The sequence below is a fragment of the Danio rerio genome, chromosome 5 (assembly GCF_049306965.1).
Source record: "Danio rerio strain Tuebingen ecotype United States chromosome 5, GRCz12tu, whole genome shotgun sequence".
Lineage (NCBI taxonomy): Eukaryota > Metazoa > Chordata > Actinopteri > Cypriniformes > Danionidae > Danio > Danio rerio.
In genome coordinates this window covers 6962501-6990215 of record NC_133180.1, presented here as the reverse complement: position 1 = coordinate 6990215, position 27715 = coordinate 6962501, and the positions used below count along the sequence as shown (strand labels likewise).

At 34.8% G+C, this 27715-nt stretch overlaps 1 protein-coding gene across 19 annotated transcripts in view; it reads left to right on the top strand.

Annotated features, from left to right (window-relative positions):
- The window catches only part of LOC101883723 (uncharacterized), a 303912-nt gene that overhangs the window by 20257 nt on the left and 255940 nt on the right, over positions 1-27715 (top strand). For 7 of the 19 annotated variants that reach the window (XR_012406654.1, XM_073951892.1, XM_073951886.1 and 4 more), the window contains exons 2-4: positions 7091-7240; positions 7358-7514; positions 14893-15002. The gene's annotated coding sequence lies outside the window, so the exon portion shown is untranslated. Of the gene's footprint in view, positions 1-984; positions 1081-7090; positions 7241-7357; positions 7515-14585; positions 14854-14892; positions 15003-27715 lie in introns of those variants that run through there. The other 12 variants (XR_012406653.1, XM_073951891.1, XM_073951885.1 and 9 more) reach the window with 3 other exon arrangements.

The window sequence follows — 27715 nt, the reverse complement described above, 5'->3', positions numbered from 1 at the left end:
CATCCATCACATTTAGAGTCCAGATGTGGCCTAGTGATACGGAGCTGTCGCACATGCATGATTGATTGTTGACCTCTGTCAGTGACAAAGGTGATATTTGGGATTCTTTTCTTTTACCGAGGTGAAGTGTTGAGCGTGATTTATGAAAGGAAATAAAAGATGCTTCTTTGACTATAAACTACATCATTATCATTATGATCTATGGCATTATTGCTGGAGCTCGTGAGACCATTAAGAAGCGGAGAATAATAAGACTCTGGAGTAATAAGTCAGTGTTTTACAAAGTTTCCAGTTTCATACTTGAGTAAAAGTAGTTTGGAAAATGACTCATTGTACTTTTTTTATTAATAATTCATTTTTTATGTGCCTAAGTGATTGGCAAACATAGGGCATGATTATGTACTTGGCAGACTAGTCAGGAGGCGGAATTGCCTTGCAGTTTGTTGGAATAGTTCTGTAGCTTCATCCAAGTTGCAGTTTGATTATGGGAGGTCATGCAATGCATATGAATAGATTCAAATTGGGGCTATGTAATGCCATTTTTAATTTGAGTTTTGCTGGACTTAACTCATTTACACTGTTTAGGGTGCATATTACCGTGTGACGTTGGTTGATAATATCGTTTCAGCATCGATGTTGCAATGTGTATTTGATTTTGCCAACAACTGCATGTTTTGAATGACATGAAATTAAATGAACTGAAGTATTTTCAGTCTGATAAAATTGCACAAATCTGTGATATCATCATTTTTAAAAAATGTCTAAAGGATCTGATCATAACATCACGTCGATCCTTAAGTTTTCATTTACTCTGCAAAAAAAAAAAAAAAAAAGTCTTATCTCATTACTCCGTAGCACTATGTGTGTTATTTTAGCTGATGCAGCTTTTCGAGAAGGCATTGAAGGTTTTGAACTTTTGCTTGTCCTCTCAGGAGTTCTGTTTCAAAAAGAAAGTCTCTGAAAATCACTGTTCTGTTTCTGCAGAGCTCTGAAGAGCCGTAATCGCATGTGACGCAAATCAAGTCTTCCTTGCCTGAGGCCGGCGTGTGCGTGCGTGTGTGTATCAGCTCAATGCAGCAGGTGAGAGTTCTTTACAGAGAAATGAGCTTGTCGGAGTTACATCAGATAAGAGAGCGATAGAGCTAATACTTTCATCAGGAGGAAAGATGACAGGGGTGCTTCGGAAGAAAGAGAGTCGGGACAGAAGAAAGGAATCGCACTTTATGATCCTCGGATAAGCTGACAGAGACAAAGTCAAAGTTATAAACAGAGACTGTAGTAAAAAAAAAAACACTCACAAATAAACTTGAATTATAATGTGTTGCCGTAGTCATAGAAAGGGCTTTAATAAATACATTTTTTTATATTAAAAAAGTATATACAGTTGAAAAAGCTTTTGGTAACACTTGATTTTCATTCATTTATTTTCTTTTAGCTTAGTTCCTTTATTCATCAGGGGTCGCCACAGTGAAATTAACCACCAACTTATCCAGCATATGTTTTACATAGCAGATGCCCTTCCAGCTGCAACCCAGTACTAGGAAACACCCACACACTCTCATTTTCACACACGCTCATAAACTACGGCCAATTCAGCTTATTCAATTCACCTATAGTGCATGTGCTTGGAATATGGGGGAAACCGGAGCACCCGGAGGAAACCCACGCCAACATGGGGAGAACATGCAGACACAGAAATGCCAACTGGCCCAGCTGAGACTTGAACTAGCTAACTTGAACTAACTTCTTGCTGTGAGGTGACAGTGCCAACCACTGAGCCACCATGTCGCCACACTTGATTTTAAGTTCCTCAAATTCTTAATAGTTCTCATTATAGCTAATGACTTGTTACCTGCCTATTATTAAGATGTCAGCTGTTTACTAGTACTTATAAAGTACATATTCTGCATGATCTTTTTCTACACAGTAAAAAAAAATCAAGACTTAAAAAAAATTAAGAGTTTCAGTTATTAACTATTGCAAGGTTTTTGTAGAGTAATATCCAACACTAACACAGACAATATAACACATCAAACCAAAATAATAATTATAATAATAAAAATAATTCCTTACATTTATATAGTGATTTTCTGGGCAATCAAAGCGCTTTACACATAGGGGGGAATCTCCTAATCCAAAAGCAGTGCGCAGCATCCACCTGGATGACGCGACTGCAGCCATTTTGCGCCAGGCCGCACACCACACACCAGCTGATAGGTGGAGAGGGGACAGAGTGATAAAGCCAATTATGATATTGCGAGGGTTAGGAGGCCATGATGGACAGAGGCCAGTGGGCAAATTTGGCCAGGATGCCGAGGTTAAACCCCAACTCTTTTCGAAGAACATCCTGGGATTTTTAATGACCACAGAGAGTCAGGACCTTGGTTTAACGTCTCATCTGTAAGACAGCGCTCACTGAGCAGTATAGAGTCCCTGTCACTATACTGGGGCATTAGGACCCACATTAGACCGCAAGTTGGGCGCCCCCTGCTGGCCACACTAACACCACTGCCGGCAGCAACACAGGTACACAGGTACTCCCATCCAGGTACTGACCTGGCGTAGCCCTGCTTAGTTTCAGTTGGCGACCATGTGAGAGTTGCAGAGAGCTAGCTGCCAGCAAAATGTTAATAAAAGGTGCTTGGTTTCAAGGTTAAAAGTCAGGATAAAAGAAAGGAATCACATTTTATGATCCTCAGATTAGGCTTATTAATTAGGCTTAGATTAGGTATAAGTTTCTGACGGGATGATAACCTTAGATAAAAATATTAAGGTTTCACAATATCACGGTATTGTGATTACTGCTCTAAAAAAGATTCTTTTGAAATGTTTTGATTAAAAAACAACAACTTTTTCCCCCTTTGAAAACAATATCTTTTACTTTCTGAAAGATTTAAAATATAAACATGTCAGGCTAAATAATTAAAAGGTTTAATTGACTTCTGCTGTCTTCATTTGTTACAGATTCCGTTACAATTTAAAATGACATCTTTGGATATCTTTTCTGCTGGAGATACTGTTTTCCTAAAAAAATAAATCAATAAATAAATAAAAAACCATTCACATACCTTATTAACGGTATTGCAGGAAATTTTTGCCGGTTTTAAAACCTTGACCTTGACTATACCTTGAAAACGGTTATCGTCCCATGCCTAGCTCAAATGAGACCAAGTCAAAGTTTTCACAGATAGACTTGTGTTGTATAATAATAACACACACAATAACATTTTATTTTTGATGGTCCATTTGAGTATTAGTAGACTGTCTGCGTAATATCTGCTGATACTGCTCCTTCAACAGACATTTAACAGACTATAAGAAACTTTGCAAGTATTACATGTCAACCTACACTAACCCCAACCCCAACAGTCCACTTATAATCTAATGAGAATTAGTTGGCATGTAGATGCAGTGTAACTTAAATTCAACAAACAGACCATTAAAATAAAGTGTGACCACACACACACACACACACACACACACACACACACACACACACACACACACACACACACACACACACACACACACACACACACACACACACACAAATCCAAATCCCTCCTATTTTGAGGCCCACCCCTATGTGACGCCCACTGATTTGATTGACAGCTCGGTAGCAGCGTTACTTCATTCATTCATTCATTTTTTTTCCAGCTTAGTCCCTTTATTAATCAGGGGTCAGCACAGCGGAATGAACTGCAAACTTATCAAGCAAATGTTTTACAATTGGTGTTTACAATTTGCTATTCCCTGATCATGTGACCGTGAAGAGTGAAGTCATGTTAAATGTAAAGCGTGATCATTGGTATGGTGAAATAATACCCGTGGTGTGGATAAAAGCCTTCTGTCACAGCTTGAGCCCAATGGTTTTTGTCATTGTCATCCTGGACTATGACTATATGACATTTGTATTTCAATTTTAAAAAATTGCGATGCGCCATTCGACATTATTTTTATTTAAAGAAATATAAAATCATACTGCTTCTGTTAGGATTAAAATGATTGTTGACAAACACATGAAATAAGCTGGAAGCATATCACTCCCAGTGATAAAGAGACAATCATGAAGTATTTGATTTGTCAAGTAACAGAATCATATAAACTCATTATGTGACCCTGAACCACAAAACCAGCTTTAGGGTTTAAGTGGCAATAAGCAGAAATACGTTGTATGGGTAAACATTTTTTTTATGCCTGAAATAGCTAGAATGTTAACCCTTGTGTGCTGTTGGGAATGTTTTCATCCACTCTGGGCTGATTTTGAGTCTTAATGTGGCCACAACTTTTTCCGTTTCAGCAAGCAGAATGATATTTGATGACAAATATTAGTCCCAAATCCAAATTCAACCCCTTAGCCCTTCCCCATACCCCTACCCCTAGTTTTGCACGTCCATGTGAAGGGGTAGGGCTGTCCTAATTCTCTTTAGCGTGAAGTTGTAGGGCTGAGGGGAAGGGCTATATACCCCTTTGAACAAATACTTTTCAGGACCATACTCAAAACCAAGGGGTAAGAAAATATCCCAGAATACACCATCTACAATGGCAGCATAGCTGGACCCGGAATTAAGGAGATTCACAAATTAGTATTTATTTTTTTTTGCCATTATTACAAATTTTTACAACAAACAAACACGTTTTAATACATTCATAACCGCGTTTCTGTTTTACCGTCATGCTTAAAAAAAGAAAAAGCTAAAATGCCACATTAGATTGTTATGATATCATAATATATGCCTTCAGTGATTTCCTGAAGATAAATACCAAAAAATAAAGCAACTGGAAAAACTACAGCAGTCACGATCGTCTGATCTCATATGAAGAAAGAGATTGCGATGACATATGATGACGTGTGCAGGTGTTGTAGTGCTGTCCAACTTTTTAGGGGTGAATTTTGAAGCCCTTCCCCTTTACACTCTGTTTCAAGAGCCAAGGGGAAGGGGTACAAAAATAGAGTTGGGATTGGGCGTTATTTTAACATGCATTTTGGCAAAATGCTTTTAAAAAATGTATTTATTTTTTACGTTTTTTTATTTATTTTTTATTTATTTTATTTTTTAACTCTGCACGCTGGGCAAATTTCCTACCCTTTTGGTATGTTTGGGATGAAAACATCCACTGAATTAAACTGCTGTAAAACTGAATCAGATAAGTATTTTTTATAAAACTGTTAAATTAACCTCAGTCCTGATCAAAACTACTAAATTGTTTAGAAAATTACAGTATTTTAATTAGTTAATTGCCAAATTCATAAATGATGTCACTGATTTGGTGAAAAAAACACTCAAAATGACGTATTTTCAGTACAAAAAGTAGTTCTGGACTGGATTTATTTTTTACCTTTTATCAAAGTCATGAACATGTAAAACAACATAAAATTTGATGCATTGTTTTTGATTGATTTTAATTTTAATTTACTGTTGGTGGCTGTTTTTGCCCTATTGACTTTCATTATAAACACATTTTTTTATTACAAAACCTTGGCACCATATATACATTTATGATTGTTGGAGGTTTTCCCTGTGAAAAGGTAAATATTGTAATTTTTCATTGATCATCAGTTGGCACCATTAACCCATTAGATATGCCTGTATATATTGAGTGTAACAGCACATCGAAGTGTGTGCATGTGGGTCTGTGAGATTGAATTTTGCGTATTTACCTTGATGTCTGAGAAAATAAAAAAAAAATGCATCTCAGGTCTCAGAACTACATGGAGTAAACTAAATCAAAGACTGTGTATTTATGCACCATCAAATGTGGTTATAATGGAAGTCAATGGGGCAAAAACGGCCACCAAGGCAAGGCAAGTTTATTTATATAGCACATTTCATACACAGTGGCAATTCAAAGTGCTTTACATAAACAAGAATAAACAAGACAAGTTTAGGAACATAAAATGCAGACAATAAAAATTATTAAAAACAGATAAAAACAAATTAAAATGAGTTAAAATAGGTTATAAAAGAATGAAAAAGAAAACGAAAAACATAATAGTGCAATCTGTCGGACGTAGCACAGTGCTCATACAGTAAAGGCACAGCTAAACAGATGTGTTTTCAGTCTCGATTTGAATGTGCCTAATGTTGGAGCACATCTGATCATTTCTGGAAGCTGATTCCAGCAGCGAGGGGCGTAGTAACCACCAACAGTAAATTAGGGAGAAAAAATGAAAATGCAACAATGCATCAAAGCCAATGTTGTTACTAATCGTTCACATGTTCAACACTGTGATAAAACATAATAATCCAATCCACAATTACTTTTCATATAAAAAATGTCATTTTGTGATTTTTTTTTTTTTTTTTCCCACCAAATCAGTGACATCATTTACAAATTTGGCAATAAAATCATGTAATCTTCTAAACAATTCAGTATTTTTGATCAGGACTAAGGTTGATTAATAGATTAATGTAAAAAAAAAAATTTGAAAACAATTTATCTGATGCATTTTCAGTGGATGTTTTCATCTTAAACATAACAAAAGGGTAGTAAATTTGAACAGTGCACAAGGGATAAATAAAGATTGTGTTACAAGAAGACATTTTGTTAGTTTCCTGCTGTAAATATATCAAAATTCAAAGTTTGATCAGTATTTTGTATTGCTAAGAATTTAATTTGGACAACATCTTAGCCCACAGGTGTCAACCTCAGTTCCAAAAGGGCCGCAGCTCTGCACAGTTTAGTTCCAACCCTAATTAAACACACCTGATCAAACTAATTGAGTCCTTCAGGCTTGTTTGAAACCTACAGGTAAGTGTGTTGGAGTAGGGTTGGAACTAAACTGTGCAGGGCTTCGGCCCTCCAGGAATTGAGTTTGACACCCTTGTCTTAGCTGATTTTCTCATTAGCTAGATTTGTGGAACCCTTACATTGCAGATTTTTAATTATTATATCACTTATTATATCTTCATCCAACGAACCAGACATCAATGGAAATCCTGTTTAATCAGTATAAAATAATATTAAAATATAACATAATTATAATATTCCAGGGTTACATGTATAACTTTTTAATGACTCCGTCCTCATTCACTTTCATTGTCTGCAACAGAGCGGTGTAAACATTCTGCATTTTCTCTTTCCACAGGGGAATGTTGGACTGGTTTGGAATAAAGAGGCTGTGAAATGATGCCAGACTTGCATATTTTTGTGCAAACAATCTCTTTAATCTCATAAAACTGCCCATCCTGCCCTCATCTGGCCAACATTGGAAGTTCATCTCATGCTGCTACAACTTGTAAATATGCCACAGCATTCTTCTTCATACCTTCAACCAGCCTTTCGTTTGCCCTTCATCCGTCCCACCTGCTCTACTCATTCTTGCTGTTTTTCTTTCCTCTCCATGTGTTTTCAGCACAAGCTCATGCTGCCATCTGATGACCCTGATATTCTCCTGTCTGACCATCATCTTCCTCCCCCTCATCATCAGAAACCGTCTGCCGTGTCTCTCTGTGTCTCCACATGTCCCTCCTGTGCAGCTCCAGCATCCTCGGGTTTAATTAAATGGCCAGGCACGTGCACGCACACACATACACACTCACGCTCAAGTGCTGCTGATGATATACCCAGCCTTAAAGGGATAGTCCACCTAACATTTTGATCCCTAGTGGTGTAACGGTATATGCACTCAAACAAATGACGTTTGCTGATTGCTCTAACTACTGATATTAAATATGCTGTGTACAGTGTGTATTCGTCCCGAACCGTCACAGTAACGGGTGTCATGGTTCGGTTCATGCACTCTGATGATGAATACGGTCAATCCAGATGCACTTACCACTGGAGATAGGCTGAAAAGACCACAGCAGTGCGAAAACATAACAGTTGTGTCTGAAAATGTGACATTATTTCTTTTGTACCTTTACATCACAAGATGTTTTCAGTTCTGTAGCTGATTGTGACAAAACACTAGGGCTGGGCGATATTGGAAAAACAAACTATCAAAATATCATGTTTTATATCATTCGATATTGATAATTATTGAATATTTTTTAACAATGCATTTAGGATTATTAGGATTTTTTTATTTTTTATTTAAGCACTTTATTTTAATTTACCAACATTAATCGTTATATTAATCGGCAAATCATTTTAACATTAAAAATCAAAAATATTTAAACAAAATATCTGTTTTCTTTATAATAAAATAAATGTGTTAAGTGTTAAAGAGACTTAATAAATAAAATGTTACAAAGTGTGCAATGGCGAAGTGTAAACGCTGAGCAATCAAAGCAAACTTTAAGGTGTGAATGATAATGAAACCGTGAACCTCAAACTCTATAAACAAAACTAATTATGTGAATCTTACAAGTAAAAGAACCAACCATCATTATTTAAATACATACTGCAACATTACAAATTGGTGACTGGATGACTACATTACTCCTATGCAATAGGATAATCTTAATAAATAAATAAATCTTTCAGATGGGGAGCTAGTGGCTGGGATGCACAAGAAAAGAAACCAAAAAGCCACTCTGGCGACATCCTTTTTTTATTTATAATCTCTTCATTACTGCTATACAGTACTCATTTTTGTGTGTGTTGTTATTCTGACCTGAAGTGACAATTATGCAACCCAAAACTCACTGGTGAAAATTTCAACGTGTGGTTTCTTTTGACATTTTCAATGCGTTTTGCGCTCATGCTCCTATGGCGTATTTCCTACGTATTTGGCGACCATCAACCATTTTCTCAGAGGGTGATAAAACGGACAAACCATTGCTGCAGCTTCGATATAAATTTATGAAGAAAAGTAAAATGCGCTGCAGCGTTTTGATGCCCTGTGTTTGCCCGGGTAAAGCAGATTGTTTTTTTCTACTTTCATAAATCGCAGCGTACTTGCGGCATTCTTGAAGTTGAGATGTTTTCAACTAGGTGTACCTGAAAATGCACGTGCATTATGTGCGCGCTGCTTGCACACCATTGGAAATGACAAACTGACACACTTAGCTTATTAGCACTGCTTCCAAGGTGCATACTCAGTAGCCACATTTTAATAAAACTATAGTGCTTCATACCGAAACTTCATACCAAACTTTTTTTGTTATCGTTATTGACAATTGTGTAAGGTCAATAAATACCAATACCAATTTTAGCGTTAATGACAATGGTGTACGGTCAATGAATACTGATTTTATTGTTATTGACAATGGTGTACGGTCAATAAATACAGATACCGATTTTATCGTTATTGGCAATGTTGTACGTTCAAAAAATACAGATACAAATTTTATCGTTATTGAAAATGGTGTACAGTCAAAAAATATCGATAACGATTTTAGTGTTATTGACTGCAGTACTGTCAATAAATTCTGATACTGATTTTAGCATCAATGACAATGATGTACGGTCAATAAATACACATACCGATTTTATCGTTATTGACAATGGTGTATGGTCAATAAATACCGATACCAATTTCATTGTTATTGACAATGGTGTACAGTAAATAAATACAGATACCAATTTTATCGTTATTGAAAATAGTGTACGGTCAATAAAAACCAATATCGATTTTATCGTTATTGACAATGGTGTATGGTCAGTAAATACCAATACAGCTTTTATCGTTATTGACAATGGTGTAAGGTCAATAAATACCAATACCAATTTTAGCGTTAATGACAATGGTGTACGGGCAATAAGTACTTATTCCGATTTTATCGTTATTGACAATGATGTACCGTCAATAAATATCGATACCGATTTTATCGTTATTGACAATGGTGTACCATAAATAAATACTGATACCATTTTTAGCGTTAATGACAATGGTGTATGGTTAATAAATACCTATACCAATTTTATCGTTATTAACAATGGTGTACGGTCAATAAATACCGATACCGATTTTAGCGTTATTGACAGTGCTGTACTGTCAATAAATACTGATACCATTTTTAGCATTAATGACAATGGTGTATGGTTAATAAATTCCCATACCGATTTTATCATTATTGACAATAGTGTATGGTCAATAAATACACATACCGATTGTATCGTTAATGACAATGTTGTACGGTCAATAAATACCCATACTGATTTAATTGTTATTGACAATGGTGTATGTTCAATAAATAACGATACAAATGTTATCGTTATTGAAAATGGTGTACGTTCAATAAATACCAATACCAATTTTATAGTTATTGACAATGGTGTACTGTCAATAAATACCGGTACCGTTTTTATTGTTATTGACAATAGTATATCGTCAATAAATACTGATACCAATTTTAGCGTTAATGACAATGGTATACGGTCAATAAATACCCATACCGATTTTATTGTTATTGGCAATGGTGTTTGGTCAATAAATACTGATAACGATGTTATCGTTATTGAGAATGGTTTACGGTAATAAATATTGATACAGATTTTATCTTTATAGACAATTGTGTCGCTCAATAAATACAGATACCAATTTTATCATTATTGACAATAGTGTATGGTCAATAAATACCAATACCGATTTTATCGTTATTGACATTGGTGTATGGTCAATAAATACCAATACCAATTTTAGCGATGGTGCACGGTTAATAAATACAGACACAGATTTTATTGACATTTAAAATGGAGTACGTCAATAAATACAGATACCGATTTTATCGTTATTGACAATAGTGTACAGTCAATAAATACCAATACAGCTTTTATCGTTATTGACAATGGTCTATGGTCGATAAATACCGATGCCGAATTTAACGTTAATGAAAATGGTGTGCAGTCAATAAATACCAATACCAATTTTAGCGATAATGACAATGGTGTACCGTCAATAAATACAGATACCTATTTTTTATTGTAATTGACAATGGTGTACAGTAAATAAACACCAATACCTATTATATTGTCCAGCCCTACAATGTTCTGCATGTTAAAAAAACAAACAAACATGCACTGGAGAATTGTTGCTTATTCTTGTTGTACAGTACCAAACTTGTATCGAATGGTGACTCCAAAACCAAGTTATGTACCGAACCGTGACTTTAGCATACTTTTAAACTCCTAATTGAGCACATTTACATGCACACCAATACCCTGATAACTCAAAAAAATCCGCTTATTGAAATGTTCCAGTATGCCAACCAATAACCTGACAATGCAAGTAAAGCACATTTACAATACTTTAATAATAAATCAAATCAATTTATTTCCCAGAAACTGTGGGAAACAATGAATAATTTGCATTCTCCAGGAATATATTTTATGACCGTTTTCATGTTCAACAAATCATTAAAAATCAAAAAAAGCTTGTCACTTCAGATATATTTGTAAAATTCTGTGGGTCAAAAAAGCATCTGAATATGCTTCACATCAAAAATGAGTAGAAGCATTTTAATGCAAAAGGCTGATTTATTAATAAAGCTTTGTAGTGTGATTTACTTGCATTGCCAAATTTTTGGACAACAGGTCATTTTAATAGTTATCAGCATTTTGGTGTGCATGTAAACATGCTCAAATATTCATGTCATTCCAAACTCGCATGCTGTTTTTTTTCTGTTCTACACTTGCGTAGAAAATCCAAGCAGACTCTTCCAATATATTCCTTGTATACAGAGGTCATTTGATGGCTTTATGTTACATATATACTGAAATTGAAGTTGTAAATAGACCGACATGGCTCACAAATCAAATATGGCACTGGTTGGATATCAGTTATATCAAATGTCATTGGTTCTCCAGTGCCTTGCAGGCTTAAGTTGTTGACATCAAACATGCAATGGCGGTCTTGTGTTTTATGTTCCTCCAGTTTTGTTATGGTTAACTAAAATTAAAAACAAATGTCAGCTGTAATAAAGTAAAAAAAAATCTGTTAAAAAAGTAAATAAAATATAAGTATTAAATGTATAGTAATAAAAAAAAAGCTGTGTATATTTACAATAGAAAATAACTGATACTAAAATAATATCATTACTAAAATGTAGCATTACTAAAATGAAAAAAGCTAAAAAGAATTGTTGTTGCAACTGAAAAAGAACACATTCAAGCTAATCATACTTTATAGTTTATGAAAAATTAAAGGTGAATAAAAATATTTTAACTGATAAAAATAAATAAATATACACTAAATTACACAAATTTAAATTGGAGGTAAATGAAAATTTAAATTAGGATTTGGGAAAGTGCATATAACAATAATACTAGAAATTGAATTGCCAAGTGACAATAAAAAACAATACAAAACTGGATTTAATATCAATATGGATAAATTCCATTTCTCCCATTGTAAGTGTTATTTAAACTAAAACTTAAAAATAGTTTCTGGTAATTGAAGTAATCATCAAATTTTCCTACAGTTGAAGTCAGAATTATTAGCCCCCCTTTGATTTTTATTTATTTATTTATTTTTGCTTTTTTTAAATATTTCCCAAATGATGTTTAACAGAGAAAGGCAATTTTCACTGTATGTCTGATAATATTTGTTCTTCTGGAGAAAGTCTTATTTGTTTTATTTTGGCTAGAATAAAAGCAGTTTTTAATTTTTTAAACATCATTTTAGGGACAAAATTATTAGCCCCTTTAAGCTGAATTTTTTTGAATAGTCTACACAATAAACCATTGTTACACAATTAATTGCCTAATTACCCTAACCTGCCTAGTTAACCTAATTAACCTAGTTAAGCCTTTAAATGTCACTTTAAGCTGTATGGAAGTGTCTAGAAAAATATGCAATTAAATATTATTTACTGAAAAAAATAAACGCGGGCTAATAATTCTGACTTAAACTGTATATGGTGAAATGCGAGTAGGATTGTAGTTTTACCAACTTACTGAGATAAAATGTAAAAATGAACATGAAAAAATACGGTTAAAAAAAGCGAAATACTAAGAATCAAGCTAAATAAAAATACTAAATAAAAAAATTAAACCAAATAAAATCAAGTTTTAAATGTCAGCTGTAAATAAAAACAAATTGAAACTATTATCCACTGCTGTATTGCATGAAAATAATACAAAATTAACAGCTGACATTTTAAATGTAATTTTATTTTGTTGTTTTTTTATTTAGTATTTTTATTTAGCAATATTTTTTGAAATTTTACTATTTCACCTTTAATGTTACATTTTAAATTTGACTTATCTAATTGTTTTTTATTATTTATTCATTTAGCAATTTTTTTTTTTTGGTAATTTTAATACCTCGCCTTTAATTTTATTTTAACAGATTATTTATTTTTATTTATTGTAAATGAGTGACTTCAAAATATTATTCACTACTATATTGAATATAAATTGATACTAAATTAACACCATATTTATATGGTAAACTTTTAAAAATAACATGCCAAAGTATTAAAATTACAAAAAAATATAGCTAAATAAAAATATTAAATGTAAAATACTAATGTCAGTGAATTAATAATATAATTTACTACTATATTGCATCTAAATACCAAATTTAATAAATAAATAGATGTTGTTCATTTATGCACATGCACTACCTGACAAAAGTCTTGCCGTCGATCCCAGAGCAACACATAATAACTTGAATTCTAGTTGATTATTTTGAAAAGTGTCAGAAGGTCAATTTTTCTGATGAATCTGTTGAACTGCATCCCAATCATCACAAATACTGCAGATGACCTATTGGAACCAGCATAGACCCAAGATTCTCATAGAAATCAGTCAAATTTGGTAAAGGAAAAATCATGGTTTGGGGTTGCATGCAGTATGGAGGTGTGCGAGAGACCCTCAGAGTGGATGGCAACATCAACAGCCTGAGGTATCAAGACATTTGTGCTGCCCATTACATTACAAACCACAGGAGAGGGCAAATTCTCCAGCAGGATAGTGCTCCTTGCCATACTTCAGCCTCCACATCAAAGCTCCTGAAAGCAAAGACGGTCAAGGTGCTCCAGGATTGGCCAGCCCAGTCACCAGACATGAACATTATTGAGCATGTCTGGGGTAAGATGGAGGAGGAGGAGGCATTGAAGATGAATCCAAAGAATCTTGATGAACTCTAGGAGTCCTGCAAGAACGCTTTCTTTGCCATTCCAGATGACTTTATTAATCAGAGATTTGAGTCTACAAGACTTTTGTCAGGTAGTGTATATATAGTTTACATTTTACAAAAAACATTAAAGGCGAAATACAAAAATTACAAAATATACAGCTTAAGAATGAAAATAAAGTCAAAGATATAATGTCAGCTGCAAATGAAAGCTAATTCAATATAATGTGTTCAATATAACAGCGCATGAGTCATATGAACTCAAAGAGTTTGACAGACGATCCACCAATCCACGAAAACAGCTCACAAGTACATTCATTTGAAATGTCCTCTCATGTGCGCCACAGACAAACAGCAGTGAGCTTTAAATGAACACGGGGGGCGGTGAGTAAATAATGAGCTATTCCTTTAAGCTGAAACAGTGGCCAGAGAGAGAGAGAGAGAGATGCTTGAATATAGAGGAGTCTCTAACCCTTCTGTTTATTCGTTGCTGTTCGGTCTGCGCGTGTGCTTTACTCCCATCGCTCCCTCCCTTTCCCATTGGCTGCTTCTTCCTTCACCCACACACACATGCACACACACACACACACACACACACACACACATTGGCTCCGAGCTCAGACACCAGAGTTGACGTTCTTGAGCGGAGGTCGAGAGAGGGACAGATGGGATGCAAACACACTCCGGGAAGAAAGAAGCACACGACGCTCCGCGCAGCACTGACCGCCAGCGCATGGGAGAAAAAAAGACGAGAGTAAAAACCAGTGGCAGCCAGACGGAAAGAAAGAAGGAAGATGCAATGAGCCGGATGATATTAAGAAGACTGAGCATCATTTTAGCTTGCTGAAAGCTCTGTTTGTTTCTTCTGGCGAGCTGGAAGTTTTCTGGTGAGTAACTTTGACTTGTTTTGTTTCTCTGTTTTGCAGTTCATGATTTGGATGGTGCACATGTGTGAAAGTCAAGCATGATACAACTGAATCCGAGCAGCTGTTTCTAGATCAAAATGATGAGATTGCAGAAATGAGCTGATAAAACGGTCAGTGCTACACACACACACACACACACACACACACACACACGCGTGCGCGCTGAGAGGGAGAGATAAACATATCAATACTTCAATGCTGACACAAAAACAGTGTAATAAACATATTTGGAGATCAGTCGGATGAGATGTTGCATGAAAGTCTGGTTGTTTTAAAAGAAACTGCTGTCCGGTTGGATTAAATTCACAAAAGCACTTCAGCTTGATTTCAAAGGACAGCGTGAGTCATTGTGTGTGTGTGTGTGTGTGTGTGTGTGTGTGTGTGTGTGTGTGTGTGTGTGTGTGTGTGTGTGTGTGTGATGAATAACAGAATGAAAGTGCAGAGCTGAGAACTGTAGAGGTCATTGCCGATTCACTACTGTATGGCAAAGCATTGTGTCTGATTGTGGTGGTTGGTTTTGGTCAACAGATTTTAAGGGTTAAAGGGCAACATCAGACGTGTCCGAAATGCAAGCTGGTCTTTTTTGTGTGTAAATGACAGGAAAAATGTCATTTTAGTCTTGTTGTACATTCAAAATAATATTTTCGATGCTTGTTTAAACTACTTATTTATTATGAGCTGAATTAACGCAATTCTGAAGGGTTTTTTTGGGTGGATAACTTAATATTTTTATGTTTAATCAACTTAAATTTGCCAAAAAATTAACTTAATCGGTTTGTGTTGACACAATGTTAAGGAATTGTGTGGAACCCTGCATTTCTTACAGTGTATACGAGTTTGAAGCTGTACTTTGCTTCCTCTATATACAGTGCTCATCATAATATGTATTTTTATTAATTTCTCATTGAATATAGCCGTTAATATTTGATGCATTTTTACTTTTTTTACTTGTTTCTTTTATTCTTGTTTATGTAAAGCACTTTGAATTGCCACTGTGTATGAAATGTGCTATATAAATAAACTTGCCTTGCCTTGCATTTAAACAAAGCAGTTTTATTAAAAAGTTATATTCATAAAAAAAAGAGTTTGATCAGCTAACATCTTTGGGAATAGAAATGTAATGCATTTAAATACAAAACGAGATATTTAAAAGAATAGTTTTGATGCTTGTTTAAACTATTTATTCATAGTGAGCTGAATCAACACAACTCTTGAGTTTTTTTTTTGGGAGGATAACTTGTTTTATGTTCAATCAACCTAAATTTGTTAACAAATTAAACTTACTTAATCATTTGTGTTGAGGCAACATTAAGAAATTGTGTGGAACCCTACATTTCTTAAAGTGTATACAAGTTTGAAACTGTACTTTGCTTAATCTATATACAGTGCTCATCATAATATGTATTTTTATTAATTTTTCAGTGAATATAGCCGTTAATATTTTGTGCATTTAAACAAAGCAGTTTTATTAAACGGCTACATCTATTAAAAAAAGAGTTTGGCCTGCTAACATCTTTAGGAATAGAAATGTAATGCATTTAAATACAAAACGAGGTATTAAAAAGACAATTTTGATGCTTGTTTAAACTATTTATTTATAATGAGCTGAATCAACACATACTTGAAGGTTTTTTGGTAGGATAACTTAATAGTTTTATGTTCAATCAACCTAAAGTTGTAAAAACTATTACAGGTCCGTTAAAAAAATCAATTTGTGTTGAGGCAACATTAAGGAATTGTGTGGAACCCTGCATTTCTAACAGCGTATATGAGTTTGAAGCTGGACTTTGCTTGATTTACAGTATACAGTATATACAGTGCTATAAAAAATAAGTATTTTTTATTTATTTCTCAGTGAATATAGTCATTAATATTCAATGCTTTTAAGTAAAGCAGTTTTATTAAACAGTTATAATAAATATTAAAATAAGAGTTTGGTCAGCTAACATCTTTAGGAATAAAAATATAATGCATTTAAATACAAATCGAGATATTTAAAAGAATTTTTTGATGCTTGTTCAAACTATTTATTTATAATGAGCTGAATCAACACAATTCTTGTGGGTTTACGTGGGATAACTTTATCAGCTTCATTTGTTCAATCACCTTCAATTTGTGAAAACAATTTATTTAACTTAATCTATTTGTGTTGAGGCAACGCTAAGGAATTGTGTGGAACCCTGCAATTTTTACAACACTGTAAAAAACGCAGGGTTCCACACAATTCATTCAAGTTAACTTAACACTTAACAAATTTATGTGAATTGAACATAAAAAAATTAAGTTGTCCCAATGAAAAATAAATAATTGTGTTGTTTTAGCTCATTTTAAATTAGATTGAACAAGCAAAACATTTTTGTTGAGTGAGTGTATACGAGTTTGAAGTTATACTTTTCTTCATCAATTTACAGTGCTCGGCATAAATATGCTTTTGTATTATTTTCTCGCTGAATATAGCTATTAATATTTAATGCATTGAAACAAAGCAGTTTTAATAAACTGCTATATTTTATTAAACGGTTTATCCATGAAAAATTTGAGTTTGGTCACCTAACATCTTCATAGGATTGGAAATATAATACATTTAAATTCAAAACAAGGTTTTAAAAAAATAAATAATAATAATAATAATAATAATATATATATATACATGCATACATACATACATACATACATACATACATACATACATATATATATATATATATATATATATATATATATATATATATATATATATATATATATATATATATATATATTTTTTATATATACACACACACACACACACACACACACACACATATATATATATATATATATATATATATATATATATATGTGTGTGTGTGTGTGTGTGTGTGTGTGTGTGTGTGTGTGTGTGTGTGTGTGTGTGTGTGTGTGTGTGTATATATATATATATATATAATATATATTATATATATATATATATATATATATATATATATATATATATATATATATATATATATATATATATATATATATATAATATTTGTTTCTCTTGATTGTTTATTAAAGCTTTTTTTAAACGCTTTCTCCCAACATATTAATCATTATTAGACAGTAAACTTAAGTTTTTTTTTCTTTATTTAATTAGAAAAAAGTTGAAAATTAACTTTGGTATAATCTAATTAAAAAGCATCCTATAGATAATATTAATTTAAAATAGAGATATGTGAGGGGTGTTAATGTAAATATTGAATGTTAAACATATCAACTAATACTATTTATTTAGCTGCATGGATGCATTAATTGGATCAAAAGTGACCCTACATTTTTTACAAAAGGGTCCTGTTTTAGTCAAACGCTGTTCTTATGAACTTTCTAGTAATCAAATGAAAAAGTCCTTACAATTTTATCAAAACACTACCTGACAAAAAGTCTTGTTGTTGATGCCAGTGGCCAGAGCAACAAATAATAAACTGACTTATAGTTGATCACATCAAAATTCCTGAAAGCAAAGAAGGTCAAGCTGCTTTAGGATTGGCCAGCCTAGTCACCGTACATATGAACATTATTGAGCATGTCTGGGGTAAGATGGAGGAGGCATTAAAGATGAATCCAAAGAATCTTGATGAGCTCTGGGAGTCCTGCAAGAACGCTTTCTTTGCCATTCCAGATGACTTTATTAATCAGTGATTTGAGTCCTTGGAGAGATGTATGGATGCAGTCCTCCAAGCTCATGATGGAGTCAGACACAATATTCATTCTGTTTCCACTGCAGCAGGACTTTATATTCTATACTAGACATTATTTCTTTTAAGTGACAAGATGTTTGTCTACGCAAAGTCAGACCTTACTGTCCTAATGAAAGAATTTTAAAATCAAGGCATGATCATGTTTTATTGTGGTAAAATAAGCGTAATCTAGAGGCATTTGCCTTTCATATAAGCCACTTCTGATACCAAATGATCAACTAGAAGTCAAGTTATTATTAGCTCTTCATAAAAATTGAATAGGCAACTAGACTTTTGTCAGGTAGTGTATATTTGCATACTGAATGATTTCTAAAGCAGCTGGAACAATGAAGCTGAAAATTGTATTTAATGTTTTTTTTAATCAAAAGAATACATTTCTGGCTATTTTTAACTGGGCAAATATTTCACAAAAATTCTAATTAATTGAATGCACCTTAGGTGAGTATGAGGTTTCTTTTAAAACCATGATCAAATTTTACAGACCCCAAACTCACCCCTACAGACTGTATGTGTTTTTTCCCCCGTAAAAAAAACTTGTTCAGCTGTTTTTCCACAGTTTTTCTAGTCATTATCACGTGCAACATTAGTGCAATTAGATTTATTGCTAAAAGCAATGAGTGTTTCTTATGTAAGAATGGAAACGGTTCAATCAGTTGCTATTCTATTAATTAACCTGGGCTGCAAAATCACTTCACTTTCATCAGATGTCAGTCAGAGACTATAAGTTGTGATTTTTAGTATAAAAAAAAAAACAGCAATGTCAGAGGATATTTTTATGTTGTGCATTTACCCATTACTTTATAAAAAAAGTTATTCTGAGATAATCATTCTGTTATGAATTGATTAGAAAAGGGGGTGTGCTATAACAGAATAGAGTTAGCTGGCTTGAGGGGAGGGGTCTAAAAACTATGATGTCATCTCTTTGGTACTTCATGTGCAACACGATGAGCTGCTACTTTTACAATAAAAAAACAGCTGCAAAGAAAGTGTCATTTTGTATGTTGCTGTTCTAATTAATGCAATATAAATAAAAGTTCAACAATTATTCTGTTGGAAATTGATTGGAAAAATGGGTGTGATTGAGAGCAGCACCGTGGCTTAGTGTTAATCACCGTTTCCTCACAACAAGAAGGCCACTGGATCAAGTCTCGCCTGGCTCAGTTGGCATTTCTGTGTGGAGTTTGCAGGTTCTCCCTGTGTTAGTGTGGGTTTCCTCTGGGTGCTCCTGTTTCCCCCACAGTCCAAATACATGCTTTTTTTAAATTAAGACAACTAGCACGAATAAAAAAATGTATACCAAAACAACTGTTTGAGACTGTAATCCATGCTTTTGTGACCACTAGATTAGGTTACTGTAATGCACTGGATGTGGGTAGTAGAGGGTCTGCTATTGACACAATACAGCCGAATTGTACTAATAAAGATATGCCCCCGCAGTTAAAAATAGTTTCATCATAATTATTATAGCATGGAGACTATGTCATTATGATAATTATTGTTTGTTGTGTTTACAGTCAACAGACTGACTCCTGAAGCAGAATAAATGCAGGAAAAGACATTTTCCATACTCATAATAACTAGTTTACATTACACTTGTTAAATTGACCGATCAAATTGTAAATAGGTGAGCCTGTGAAGTTCATCTGCTAAACAGCCACAACTCCAAAAACATTTTAAAAAAATTGTTCACCCCCCAAAAGAATTGTCATTATCCCTTCAATAAAGCACAACACCCTTACCTGACACTGTACATCTGACTGATCCTGCTCTGCCTGGTCCTCAATCATTTCTTTCTCCTTTGCCTTTGATTAATATTGTTACGTTAGTATTTTCATAAGCACTCATTCCTAAAGCCAAATTGCTTAATATGTGAACTTTTTGTACTTGGCGTTTAGCAACCCTCGGATGGGAGGGGACATGTCCCCCCCGTCCCCCCCGGGATTTACGCCCATGTCCGCTACGTAAAACATATGCTGGATTAGTTGGCAGTTCATTCCACTGTGGCGACCTCTGAAATAGAGACTAAGCCAAAGGAAAATTAATAAATGAATGAATGAATGAGTCAGCTGATTGGAGAGGGAGTGGTTGAAAAACGACACTGTAAAAACAAACTTCTTGCTGTCTTTAAATTTTTTAGTTGAATCAAATTAATGTTTCTAGACATCTCAACTTGCATAAGTCAGACTGACTAAAAATATTACCTTAAACTTGTTATAACTTAAAAAAAAATTGTTGAAACCTGAATAGCTTTAAAGTAAACAAGCTAAAGCATTCTAAAAGTATTTGTTGTTTTGTATTTTTTACAGTATATGATGTTGTACATTCTTAATGTCATTTTCCAACTTTTCCAGGCATTACGAAATGAATTGATGCTGACTATATTTAATATTGCATGCTCGTCTGCTTCCTGCGCAGAATCCGTAAGCAGCTCTGAGGTTGTTCTCCATTAAGGCGGTGTAATGCGTGTTCTGTCAGACAACGTTTGTGTCACTCATTCACTTTCTGTCACTCCTGCTCCGCATTCATTTTCATCTCGCCGTCGAGTCGCTTTCTGCAGGAGATCATATCACATCAGCGCTACGGATGCACTTCTGGCTCCAAACCAGACACTTCACCTTCCTTATCCTCCTCAAAACCCTTCCCTGATTATGTCTTGTTTCTCTCTCTTTCACTTCATTTCAGCGCTTCTTGACTTCTCAACTAACAAAACTTGTTTTCTAGCTCAGCATTAAAAGAATAAAATAACAAATGTTATAAAATGTATAAAATTTTGTCTTTTTTTTTTTTTTAAAGGTAAACATCTAGTATTTTTTAAAGATTTTTTTATCTAGTCATAGACCGGTATAAGATTCTGAAGGTATGATAACCCTTTGGATAAAACCATATATCACATACAGACCCTTAGCATGCGTCAGAAGCGCCACCCCAGGACAAATGTCACTAGTCAAGACCAAGCAGCAACATCCTGCTCTCCCTCATGAAGCAAATACTGAAGTAACTGAAATTGCAATCAAAATTCCGCTAGTCCTGGCTCAAACAGACATGGGTGCTCCTGCCAAATTTACTGTAGTTTTTCCTCCAATTCTTGAATCAAAATAGACTGAAAGTAAGCGCTTTTAACTTCTCCCCCAACCTCACCTTGGCCTGCTGATACCCATTCTAGTGTATGCTGATCTCTCATTGGCTGTAGGTAATCACCGATGTTATCTTCAATCAGAACACATTTCACAAGGCATGATTTTATTCGCAGACAGCTCCAGATATTTAGCTTAATATCTCAAGGGTGTCAGCGACTCATTTGCGATTCTCCCAGATCGCGTCTTTGATAGTTCATACGCTGTGATTGTCAGTCATTTGTTATGTATTTTTAAGACATTTGTTAGCGATTTCTCAAAACCTGACGGCGAGTCAAAATCAGGACTTGTCATGCAGTGTGAGCTTGGCATTAGTGAATGAGTCGTTCATAACAGGGATTCATTCACAAACTAATCGCTCCCTCCGTTAGAATGATAAATAAAAGCAGGAGAGGAGGTGTGTTTCAGGGCATTTATTAGATCAAATTCACCAAGGACGGAGGATAATACATTTTCATGCAAATAAAGCACACGCCTTTTATCGGCAATTCCTGTGTGGTCACTTGTCCATCGATGTAGAAAAGTGATGGAAAGTGATAATTGTCTTAATTTAAAAACATATTTGCATACTGACCACCTGGAAAACTCCTGATCATAGATAGTGTTGAAACCAGAAGTTTACATTCTCTAAAAAAGGAACATAACCATTTAAAAAAAATGTCTGACTATTTTAGGTCTGTTAGGATTACCTAAATAATTTACATTTGCTAAATGCCAGAATAATGAGAGCATTTTTTTGGGAGAATTTTTTTATTAACTTCTAGATAGTCAAAAGTTTACACACATTTTCTTGGTATTTTTTCAGCTTTGCTTTTAAACTATAACTTTGGTCAAATGTTTTGGGTATCCTTCCACAAGCTTCTCACAATAGTTTGAAGGAATTTTGGCCCATTCCTCCTGACAGAATTGGTATAACTGAGTCAGATTTGTTGGCTGTCTTGCTCACGCAAGCTTTTTCAACTGTGCCCACAAATTGTCTATAGGATTGAGGTCAGGGCTTTGTGATGGCCACTCCAAAACATTCACTCTGTTGTCCTTAAAGCACATTCAAACTTAATTTGGCAGTATGCTTAGGGTCATGGTCTGTTTGGAAGACCCATTTGTGGCCAAGTTTTAATTTCCTGGCTGATGTCTTGAGATGTTGCTTCAGTATTTCTACATAATGTTCTGTCTTCATGATGCCATCTATGCTGTGAAGTGGACCAGTCCCTCCTGCAGCAAAACAGCCCCATAACATGATGCTGCCAACCGCATACTTCACAGTTGGGATGGTGTTTCTAGGCTTGTAAGCTTTCCCCTTTGTCCTCCAAATGTAACACTGGTCATTTTGGCCAAACAGTTCAATCTTAGTTCCATCAGAGCACAGGACATGTCTCCAGAAATTGTTATTTTTCCCAGTGTCATTTAGCTAATTGTAATCTGGCTTTTTTTTTTGATTCTGGCTTGTTAATTTTCCCATGTTGTCACACAAGGAAGCAGTGTTTGAGGTTTTCCTTAAAAACTTTTCTACAGTTGTGTCTCCAATTAACTCAAATGTTGTCAATTAGCCAATCAGAAACTTCCAAAACCTTGACACCATCATCTGAGCTTTTTTTAGAGGCATAATAATCTTATTGTATGTAAACTTGACATTTAAGAAAAGTTATAACAATTTCTCAAAAAATCTCTTTTTTTCTGCTCTCAAGCATAACAGAAACACATTTGATACTCCTAACTTACCTAAAGAGAAAAAGTTTTGTCACATCAACGTCTGACTTTTCAAAAAATGGTTGTGGACCTTTTTATACAGTGTATGTACTGTAAACTTCTGGTTTCAGCTCTATATGCATATAGACCATTTCAAAGTGCTCATGACATTGGCCCGTTAACATTTTCTCGATTCAATTCAGCTTTATTTGTACAGCGCTTTTACAATGCAGATTGTGTCAAAGCAGCTTCACATAAATGGTCATTGTAATTGGAACAGTGTAGTTCAGTTTTTAGTGTTTTAAGTTCAGTTCAGTTCAGCTCAGTTCAGTGTGGTTTAATAATCACTACTGAGGGTCTAAACACTGAAGAGCAAATCCATCGATGTGTAGCTCTACCAATCCCAAACCATGCAAACCAGTGGCGACAGCGGAGAGGGAAAAAAACTTCACAAATTAGCGAAAGTGAAGGAAAAAACCTTGAGAGAAGCCAGACTCAGTTGGGCACCACCACTTTATTTTCTCCGCTGGCCAAACGTCTTGTGCAGAGCTGCCGTCTGAGCAGCGGAGGTTGGAAGCTGGGCCTCAGTGAAGACTCGTCTGTCCCTGGAACATCACAGGAATCAGTCTCATGCTCTCCACTTCTCCATGACCACCGCAGCAGCTGCTCAGGATACGGCCTGGTCCAGGGTATGGAAACCTTGGGATCATCTCGTCTCTGTTCTTGGATCGAATCAGTGACTCTGCGTAGTCGGAGGACCTCGGGATAAGTATCCCCAGGTGGAAATGGAGAAATAAAGAGAATAATTAGCGTAGCTGCTGTTCATAGTTTACATAAACAAGATGCAGAAACCTATGTGGAAACCCGGTAAGTGATGCACTGAGTGTATGCTTTACTAAACAGATAGGTCTTTAATCTAGTTTTGAACTGCGAGAGTGTGTTTGAGCTTCGGACATTATCAAGAAGGCTAGTCCAGAGTTTAGGAGGTAAAATGAGAAAGCTCGACCTCCTTTACTCGACTTTGCTATTCTTGGTACTACCAGAAGCCCTGAGTTTTGAGATCTTAAAGAGCGAGTTGGATTGTAGTGAGACAGAAGGTTGGTTAGATAAACAGGAGCTAGATTATTTAAAGCTTTATGGGTAAGAAACAATATTTTAAATTCAATACGAAACTTAACAGGCAGCCAGTGTAAGGAGGATAAAATTGGGGTGATATGATCATATTTTCTAGACCTGGTAAGAACTCTGGCAGCTAAATTTTGTACTAGTTGAAGTTTGTTAATAGAGGATGCTGGGCAGCCAGCGAACAGTGCGTTACAGTAATCCTGTAACAAGAGGCAATTCAATCAAAACGTCATGTTAAAGCAGCTACCATGAGATTATTTATTAATATGTGGCTCATTTTGGATTCTCTGAAACTATCTAAATGAAAAATGTAAAACAGGAAATACGTTGCGACATTTGTTTTTGTTTACATTCCTCAAAATAGTCTTTATGTTTACATATCTTTGGCTTTGGATGCCCAGTCCTCCTCTGCACCTGTCTCACATTCATTTAAAAAATTTTTTACCCTGTTCTAAAATGGCGGCTGTATTGACACATTCCAATAGACAACAAAAGCGTAGGCAACATCTAATGTAAATATCTATGGGATAAATCTATCATGATTTTATGGTTTTGTGACTACTGCTCTAAAATATAGGTTTTCATGCTCTTCATGTGAATGAGATCTGGAGCTGATAGTTTAGGGTTGATTATGGTCATTTTTTAAGCGAGGTTCTTAATAATTAGCCAGCTGGGCTCTGCATGTTCTTAATGGAGGTCTATTGGGTGGAACTGGCATGGTTTTAGGATGTGCCAAATGAAGCATTTGGGAAGAGCATGTTCATCTAATCCCACCAATCAAAACATTAAGGGCACATAAATAATTGTTGACCTGAACGGACAGTGTTTTAATGGTTGGTGTGGTTTAGTTAACCCTTCTGAGAAAATAAATTTTATTTATTAGAAGGAATGTAGATTGACCGGTAAATCGAAAGCTTTGCATTTTGGCCCAGCTCCTCCTTTACCACATTGGACCGGTATATCAACCGCTGCTGCTGCACTAATCCGCCTGTCAATCTCATTGTTCTATTCTTCCCTCGCTCATGAACAAAAGCCCAAGATACTTGAACTCCTCCACCTGGGGTAAGGACTTTCCTCCAACCTGGAGATGGCAAGGCACCTTATTTCGGTGGTGCTGATTTTCATCCCAGCCGCATCACATTTACCTTCAGAAAATTTGACTTAATGGGCTCTATTTTGATGGTCCATGCACAAAGTATAAAGTGCAGGGTGCAAACGCTTTTAGGGTGGGTCAGATTCCACTTTTGCTAATATAAACACGGAAAAATCCGCTTTGCGCCGTGACGCATGATCTAAAAGGGTTTAGTTTATTTTCTTAATGAGTTATAGGTGTGTTTTGAGAATAAACCAATCAGAGTCTCATCTCCCATTACTTTTAAGAGCCAGTTGCGTCGCGCCAAGAGCGCATTTGCTATTTACATGATGTAAAGTAAGTGTAAGTGGAAAAACTGAGCATTTCACTTGCAAGAAAACAGTTTAACAGAGCGAGAATGAGAGATAAGGCCTTCTCATTATCTACTTTCACTTTCGCTCTTGTGGATATGGAAACCTTGTATGCACAGACATCAATTAGCCTATAAATAATTAATTTCGTTAAGTGCAAAGATTTGTTTCAAAACTGTTTTTAAATTCATTTCTAATTTCCAGCTAACGAATAAATGAACAATAATAACGAAGTGTGTTCAAAAACTTGTGTTATATCCAAATACACATGCTGTGCCCCATATGGTCTAAAACCTGACAGGTGAAAAAGTCTAAGCTTGTTTTTAATAAAACAAATATAAATATGGATATAATAAATAATTCTGCTAATAATAATAACATTATACAAAAGCAAATTGTTATGAATGAACTGAAAAAGCCTCCCGAGATGAAGGCATGAAGGCAGTGGTTTTTAAATTTATGTAGGCTAGAAAATAATATGTTTTGTAATATTTTAATACTTTATATTTATATCCTATATATGTTCTTATTATATCCTATATATATCCTTAATATTTTAATTATTTTTTATTTGTAAAGATATTTGTGTATTGCTGTACATCTTGTGTATATAAAGCAGTGTGTAAGCGAGGCGCACAACTAATGCGCTCTGCGCTGGACTTTAGACCGGCTTTGTTTTGATTGAAAAATCTATTATAGTTTCTCAAAATAGCAACGCGCCAGCAAGAACCAGAACGCCTATGGGCGCAGATATGAGAGCAAAGTCATTTGCTATTTAGACAGCGTGGCGGAAAACGTCAAAGCGACTCTTGCGCCGAGACTCTTGCCTGAAACTAGCAAACAACAATAGAGTCGCGCCTTGTTCCACATTGCGCCGGGTGTATGATAGGGCCCAATATCTTAAATCCTTTGATTCATAGGCAAGTATTTATTTTTAGTCATTTTAAGTATTGAAAAGTCTTATTTATTAATTTATTTTTTTTGCAATTTATTTAGCAAATGTTACAGTGAAATTGTTCCTAAAATGTTAAAGTATAAACCACTTCTTTTTTAGCACAAGCCTTGATATCGTACAAAATTTTGTAAAGTAATATGTCTTTTGCTTTTTAGTGAAATCATAAAAGTAATAAGTAAAATTATTCAATATTAAAGATTCTCTTTATAGTTATTTTACAAAAAAATTTAAAGTAATAAACACTACCTGACGAACGTCTTGTCGCTATCTACAGTAAGTTGTAGGAACAGCTAATAATAACTTGATTTCTAGTTGATCATTTGTTATCAGGCAAAGACCTCTAGATTACGCTTATTTTACCACAATAAAATGTGATCATGCTTTGATGGAGAAAAAATGAATATTGTATCTGACTCCCATGAGCTTGGATGACTGCATCCATACATCTCTGCAATAACTCAAATCTCTGATTAATAAAGTCATCTGGAATGGCAAAGAAAGCGTTTCTGCAGGACTCCCAGAGTTCATCAAGAGTCTTTGGATTCATCTTCAATGCCTCCTTCTCCATCTTACCCTAGACTTTCCAATAATGTTTATGTCTGGTGACTGGGCTGGCCAATCCTGGAGCACCTTGATCTTCTTTGCTTTCAGGATCTTTGATGTGGAGGCTGAAGAATGAGATGAGCGCTATCCTGCTGAAGAATTTGCCCTCTCCTGTGGTTTGTAATGTAATGGGCAGCACAAATGTCTTGATACCT